This window comes from Microcebus murinus, chromosome 16 (assembly GCF_040939455.1).
Source record: "Microcebus murinus isolate Inina chromosome 16, M.murinus_Inina_mat1.0, whole genome shotgun sequence".
In the NCBI taxonomy this organism is placed as follows: Eukaryota; Metazoa; Chordata; class Mammalia; order Primates; family Cheirogaleidae; genus Microcebus; species Microcebus murinus.
Genome location: NC_134119.1, coordinates 72,052,538 through 72,060,267, shown reverse-complemented (window position 1 = coordinate 72,060,267; position 7,730 = coordinate 72,052,538).

Sequence of the window (7,730 nt, the reverse complement as noted above, 5' to 3'; positions counted from 1 at the left end):
CCCTGTGAGTGCAGAGGCCACGGTGAGACCTCTGGGGGAACTCAAACACTAGAGACCACCAGAAAAGCCTGGTGAGGGTGGTGGGTTATCTCACTCTGAGTGCTTTCATGATGAACTTCAGTGTGAAGAGGGCGCGTGTGGGTCCTTATTGAAGAGATGGACTGAAATGCCCCGCTGTCTCCTTTTCTTGTCCTGCACACACAAGACCACATCCCCCAGCTTCCATTTTTGGGTGGGCGAAATCCAGGGACAGCATAAAAAATCCATTCCCCAAACAGAGAGGGAACTGAGACAGCAAAGAATGATTCAGACAAATCCAACCTGATGAGTTAGAGAGTTTATTAGAGGTTACTTACTAGGGCACTTGCTCCTGAGTGGCACAGGATTTCTTCCACGGGAGCTTCTTGCTAGCTAAATTGCATCTGTGCACCCAGTGGTGTTGCTGTAAATCTCTTCCCAGTATAAATAAATAAAAAAAGGCCGGGCGCTGTGGCTCACGCCTGTAATCCTAGCACTCTGGGAGGCCGAGGCGGGCGGATTGCTCAAGGTCAGGAGTTTGAAACCAGCCTGAGCAAGAGCGAGACCCTGTCTCTACTATAAATAGAAATAAATTAATTGACCAACTAATATATATGGAAAAAATTAGCCGGGCATGGTGGTGCATGCCTGTAATCCCAGCTAATCAGGAGGCTGAGGCAGAAGGATTGCTTGAGCCCAGGAGTTGGAGGTTGCTGTGAGCTAGGCTGACGCCACGGCACTCACTCTAGCCTAGGCAACAAAGCGAGACTCTGTCTCAAAATAAATAAATAAATAAAAATTAAAAATAAATAAATAAATCTCTTCCCAGTGAGTAGTGCAAAGTTTTTACAAGGTATCTTTGCTTGTTCCAGTGAAAGAAATCATGCAGTACCATCATGATAGCCGTCATGCAACCCATGTTATGTTAAAGATATTACAATATTTCACTAGGTGGGGATTTTAGTATTATAATTAGCTAAAGGGCAGTATAGGACAACCAAAGCAGTTCTAAAGCAGTCAGGGCCACTTTGAGCACCGTTTCATGGCAAGAAAGTGCTGAGGCACCCAGGAAAGTGCTGGGCACTCCTCCCTCCCCCAGTAGTTATCTTGTTACCTGCCTAGTCTACTTTGTAACAATTTTGCTGAGCACTCCAGGCTAGCACAGTGTTTCTGTTATGTGATAGGGAACCTGCATTTTCCTCTTACTTTTGAAGTTACATTGGACCTTGGGACTGGCTTCTGGCTAATGGAATGTGGACAGAAGTGATAGACTTTATTCGTCATATACCACTTTCTCACCGATCAGCAAACTGAAGAGAAGAGATTCAGCAGAAGATTCCAGGAGGCCATAAAAAATGGTGGAGACGCAAGATAAAAGGAGTCTAGGTCCTGAGTTATAGTTTGGGGAACAGCCTTCCAGGAGGGCCACTTGACCCACTTCAGTCTGTGACATGAGCAAAAAATAAACCTGTCGGCGAGGCTCTGGGAGGCCGAGGCGGGCCAATCGTTTGAGCTCAGGAGTTCGAGACCAGCCCAAGCAAGAGCAAGACCCCATCTCTATTAAAAATAGAAAGAAATTAGCTGGACAACTAAAAATATACAGAAACAATTAGCTGGGCATGGTGGCACATGCCTGTAGTCCCAGCTACTTTGGAGGCCGAGGCAGAAGGATCACTTGAGCCCAGGAGTTTGAGGTTGCTGTGAGCTAGGCTGACACCACGGCACTCTAGCCTGGGCAACAGAGTGAGACTCTGTCTCAAAAATAAATAAGTAAATAGAAATAAACCTGTCATGTCAAGCCACTGAGATGCTGTTAAGGAAAAAATTTTAACGCTAAAATCATGGCTCTCATGCAAATTTGGTAAAATGAGCATATGTTAAAGATGTCAATTTAGGAGGTGGCCATGCTGTGCTCAAGTCTGTAATCCCAGTCACTCTGGAGGCTGAGGTGGGAGGACTGCATGAGGCCAGGAGTTTGAGACCAGCCTGGGCAACACAGCAAGACTCTGCCTCTAAGAAACAAAAAGATGTTAAATTGATAAGAGAAACACTACGAGGTTACCAGTCCTTTGAAGATGGGGAAAAGGACCATAAGCGAATACAAGGAATGCAGCTATAGATGCTGGAAAAGACAAGGAGATAGATGCTCCCTTAGAGCCACCAGAGGGAGCTCAGCCCCACCAACATCTTGATTTCAGCTGTTGATACTGATGTCAGATTTCTGGTCGCCAGGACTGTAGGAGAATAAATTTATGTCGTTTTTAAGCCACCAAAATTTGTGATAATTTGCTACACAACCACAGGAAACTAACACACTATTCTTCAGTTCTGCTTTTCTATGTGGACTCCATTATCTAACAGGTTCTTTCCTCCTGGGGGCAAGAAGACTGCAGCTGCCCCAGGGGCAGGTGTTCACAGCTTCAAGTTCGAGGGAAATACAGGCGCTGACAGTTCAGACCGAATCCCCAGGCCCGGCCACTCCCAGGCCCAAGGTGGTCACATGTCATTGTCTAGGTCATGTGCCCTCAGCTGTCCGAGCCACCTGGGCTGGGGGTGGGAGCTGCGCCTACTGAGCGAGACACGCGGGAGACGAACGCGCGGGACGAGAAGCGCGCGACCACCCAGCCCGCGCCCGCCACCCCGACGACCCGACAGTCTTTGTGCGTGCATGGACCGCTCCCTGGGTGGTAGAGTCAGGGCCTGAGCCCGGCAGAGGAAGGGGCGGGGCGTATCCACGGCGACGCTTGACGCCAGAATAGCGGGCGGTGGCGCCATCCCCCAAGGAACCAGGAGACGCGCGCTAGCAACAGAGCCGCGACTACGCAGGCGCAGTGGGGAGATCAGCGGGGGCCGGACGCAACTGCGCCTGCGCCACCTCAGAGGTCTGACCTCCCTGCCCTCAATTCCCCACGGCCTGGGCGCCGGTGCTGGCCTCTCTGGGGAGAGGCCAGGGAACGCCGAGGCGGGCTGAGGACAGCGAGCCGGCTGGATGGCCTCCACACAGCCAGCTCGGACCCGCTCTGCGACTCCCGCCACCTCCGCCGCGCGGGGCAGGGCGGGAGACTTTCAGGGGCCACCGAGAGCTTGGCCTCCACGCCGCCCAGAGCGGCCCGGAAGTGGCTCAGCGTAGGCCAGAGGTGACGGGGTCGGGCAGGAAAGTAGTAGTGTGAGTCTCTGTGTCCATCTGTACGCTCTGCTCCGCAGCTTGCTCTTCGTGAGCCTCGTTCGCTCCCGTAACAGCAGCCCTTCCTCCTGCCAGTTGTTCTTCCACTCGTTCATCACTCCTCTGGCTTTGTGGTTCCGCACTAAGTGCCCCAGGCCGCCCGCGCACGGCCCCTGAGCTTGCCCAGCCGGTTCCGCCTCCGATTCCCAGCTGGGGCTTCGCGCTGCCTGCCCGCAGCCCCTGCCAGGCAACCCCTGTCCAGTGTCCAACCCGCGTTTGGTCGTCCAGCCTGGGCCTTGGGGGTGGGGGGAAACACACAGAGTGTCCCGTCAGGTGAGTGCGGGTTGTTGAGAGAGAGGACCTGACCGTCACGTGGTGAGTAGGTGTTCAGGCACAGAAAGGGCACACGGGCTGGCTGTGAGGATGGTGGGGAGGCTGCAGGAGTGGGGGCAGACAGGCAGCACCTTGGGGGTTCGGACGCTATCCCACAGCGAGGGCAGTCTCCTCCGCCAGGGAGCCTTGTTAGAAGGGTGGGGAACCTGCAGCACAGGCCCTGGATGGCTGGGGAGCCCTGCCCCACCCTTGTTAATGAACCCCCAAGGGGCTTTGTTTGTAGCTTGAGGCACAGAAAGCCAATTACTGAGACAACGAGGTTGTCAAGGAAGAAAGGATTTATTGTGGAGGATGCATCAACCAGGAGGTGGGAGAACTGGACTGTCTCAAATCAGTCTCCCCATCCAACAGGATCAGGGTTTTTTCGGGAGTTGAAATGAATAATGCAAGAGGGGAGTGAGCATCATTACATGTCGGGGGTGGAGTGCAGGGCACGCAAGCGTACTGAGAAATCATGCTAGTACTTACATCCCATGATCAAAAAATGGTGCATAAATTCCTCCCAAATGGGGATTTTAGTAGTATAAAGAGCTAGGGGGCCAGGCAAGGTGGCTCACGCCTGTAATCCTAGCACTCTGGGAGGGCGAGGGGGGCGGATTGAAACCAGCCTGAGCAAGAGTGAGATTGGTCTCTACTATAAAAAGAAAGAAATTAATCGGCCAACTAATATATAGAGGAAAAAATTAGCCGGGCATGGTGGCACATGCCTGTAGTTCCAGCTACTGGGGAGGCAGGAGGATTGCTTGAGCCCAGGAGTTTGAGGTTGCTGTGAGCTAGGCTGACACTATGGCACTCACTCTAGCCTGGGCAACAAAAGAGAGACTGTGTCTCAAAAAAAAAAAAGAGCTAGGGGTTAATATGGGTCATTCTTTCAGCCTTGTGTGTAGGCAGGATGCAGGGAGTAGGCTGCTCAGCGGGTCCTTAGACACATCTGTGGTGGGGTGGCCCTTATTTTGTCTTCTCCAGACAAACTGGTGGTATAAGTCTTTGTAGTTATCTCCTGGTTGTAAGGAGGCTCCCCCATTTCTGAGAAAGAAACTCAAAAGGGAATGCATTAGTGCAACAGAAAGTTACAAAGTTCTGGTCAGCAAATTTTACTGGCCTGGGAATTAAAACATAAGAGAACTACAAAAAAACCAAAAAACAAACCCAAACTCTAAAAAAATGTTTTTTGGTTTTTTTTTTTTGAGACAGAGTCTCGCTTTGTTGTCCAGGCTAGAGTGAGTGCCATGGTGTCAGCCTAGCTCACAGCAACCTCAAACTCCTGGGCTCGAGCGATCCTCCTGCCTCAGCCTCCCAAGTAGCTGGGACTACAGGCATGCGCTACCATGCCTGGCTAATTTTTTCTATATATATTAGTTGGCCAATTAATTTCTTTCTATTTCTAGTAGAGATGGGGTCTTGTTCTTGCATCAGGTTGGTTTCGAACTCCTGAGCTCAAACGATCCGCCCTCAGCCTCCCAGAGCGCTAGGATTACAGGCGTGAGCCACTGCGCTCGGCCAAATGTTTTCTTGAATATGGGGCAGTTATATCCTCAGAAACATGGGCCTCGGAGGGAGGCCAGATCTTCTGATTCTTCAAGTCACAAATATGGATGTTTATTGGAATCTGATTACTTAAAAAAAAACTTTTGATTTTGAAACACTTATAAATTCCTGTGCTGTAAGAAGTAACACATACACTATGTACTCTTTACCCAGTTTTCCTCAAAGGTAACATCTTGAAAAACTAGAGTAGGATATTACAACCAAGATGTTCACATTGAAACAGTCAAGATGCAGAAGATTTTCATTGCCACCAGGATTCCTCATGTTGCCCTTTTATAGCTGCACACGCTTCCTTCCTGCCTCTTTCCCCTCCTTAACGTCTGTCAATTAGCAATCTGTTCTCTAGTTCTATAATTTTGTCATTTCAAGAAGGTTGCATAAATGGAATCATACAGTATATAACCTTTTGAGATTGGTTGATGACTTTAAAAAAAATATAATTCACATGCTATAAAATCCACTCTTTTTTTTTTTTTTTTTTTTTGAGACAGTCTCACTTTGTTGCCCAGGCTAGAGTGAGTGCCGTGGCGTCAGCCTAGCTCACAGCAACCTCAAACTCCTGGGCTCAAGCAATCCTTCTGCCTCAGCCTCCCGAGTAGCTGGGACTACAGGCATGCGCCACCATGCCCAGCTAATTTGTTCTATATATATTAGTTGACCAATTAATTTCTTTCTATTTATAGTAGAGACGGGTCTCGCTCATTGCTCAGGTTGGTTTCGAACTCCTGAGCTCAAACGATCCGCCCACCTCAGCCTCCCAGAGAGCTAGGATTACAGGCGTGAGCCACCGCGCCCGGCAAAATCCACTCTTTTAAAGTATATAATTCAGTCCGGACAGTGGCTCACGCCTGTAATCCTAGCACTGTGAGATGCCGAGGTGGGTGGATCGCTCAAGGTCAGGAGTTCAAAACCAGCCTGAGCAAGAGCAAAACCCCTTCTCTACTACAAATAGAAAGAAATTAATTGGCCAACTAATATATATAGGAAAAACTTAGCCGGGCATAGTGGTACATGCCTGTAGTCCCAGCTACTTGGGAGGCTGAGGCAGGAGGATTGCTTGAGCCCAGGAGTTTGAGGTTGCTGTGAGCCAGGCTGACACCACGGCACTCACTCTAGCCTGGGCAACAAAGTGAGACTCTATCTCAAAAAAAAAAAAAAAGTATATAATTCAGTGGTTTTTAGTATATTAACAGAGTTGTGCAGTCATCACCACTAATTCCAGAACATTTTCATCACCCCTAAACTGTACCTATTGGCTTGGTCTTGTAGTTCTGGGCAACCACTAATCTACTTTCTGTCTCTTACATATTTCCCTATTCTGGACATTTTATATAAATGAAATCATATACCATGAAATATTTTGTTTCTGAATTTTTCCACTTAGCATATTTTCAAGGTTAATTCACCTTGTCTTGTGAGAACTTTTTTTATGGCTGAATAATATTCCATTGTGTGGGTATATAGACCACATTTTATTCATTCATTAGTTGATGGACATTTAGCTTGTTTCCACTTTTTGGCTGTTATCAATGTTGCCATGATATTTGAGTACAAGTTTTTGTGTGTACACATTTTCATTTCTCTTGAGTACCTAGGAGTGGAATTGCTGAGTTATGTGATAGCTCCATGTTTAACCTTTTGAGGAATTGCCAATGCGTTTTTCACATAGGCTGCACCATTTTTACATTCCAACTGGCATCTGATTTCTTTTTTTTTTTTTTTTTGAGACAGAGTCTCACTCTGTTGCCTGGGCTAGAGTGCAGTGGCGTCAGCCTAGCTCACAACAACCTCAAATTTCTGGGCTCAAGCAATCCTTCTGCCTCAGCCTCCTGAGTAGCTGGGACTACAGGCATGCGCCACCATGCCCGGCTAATTTTTTTTTTCCTATATATTTTTAGTTGGTCAATTAATTTCTTTGAATTTTTATTAGAGACAGGGTCTCGCTCTTTGCTCAGGCTGGTTTTGAACTCCTAACCTTGAGCGATGCGCCCACCTCGGCCTCCCAGAATGCTAGGATTACAGGTGTGAGCCACCGCGCCCAGCCATAATTGCTTTTAATTTTCTTATTTATTTATTACTTTTTGAGACAGAGTCTTGCTCTGTCACCCGGGCCAGAGTGCTGTGGCATCAGCTTATTTCACAGCAACCTCAAACTCCTGGGCTCACAGAATCCTCCTGCCTCAGCCTCCCAAGTAGCTGGGACTACAGGCGTGTACCACTGCTACCACCTGATTGTAGCGAGGGGTCTCGTTCTTGCTCAGGCTGGTCTCAAACTCCTGACCTCAAGTGATCTTTCCACCTTGGCCTCTCAGAGTGCTAGCATTACAGGCGTGAGCCACCATACTTGGCCTGATTACTTTTTAATATTGGCAACTAACTCAAATTTTTTAAATCACTTGTGGAGGGGGTAGTCAAACAGGATCCATCTGCCAGTCAAATCTGACCCCAGCTGTCTAGTTTCCAATGTCTGCCTTGGGCATTCTATGTGCAGGATGAAGGGAGCCAAGATGAAGCCAGGGCAGGGCCTTCAGGAAAAGCACGGAAGGGGAGGGTACAATACAAGAGCCCACGGTGCCTCATTGTGTCGCTGAGACATGTGGATACACAG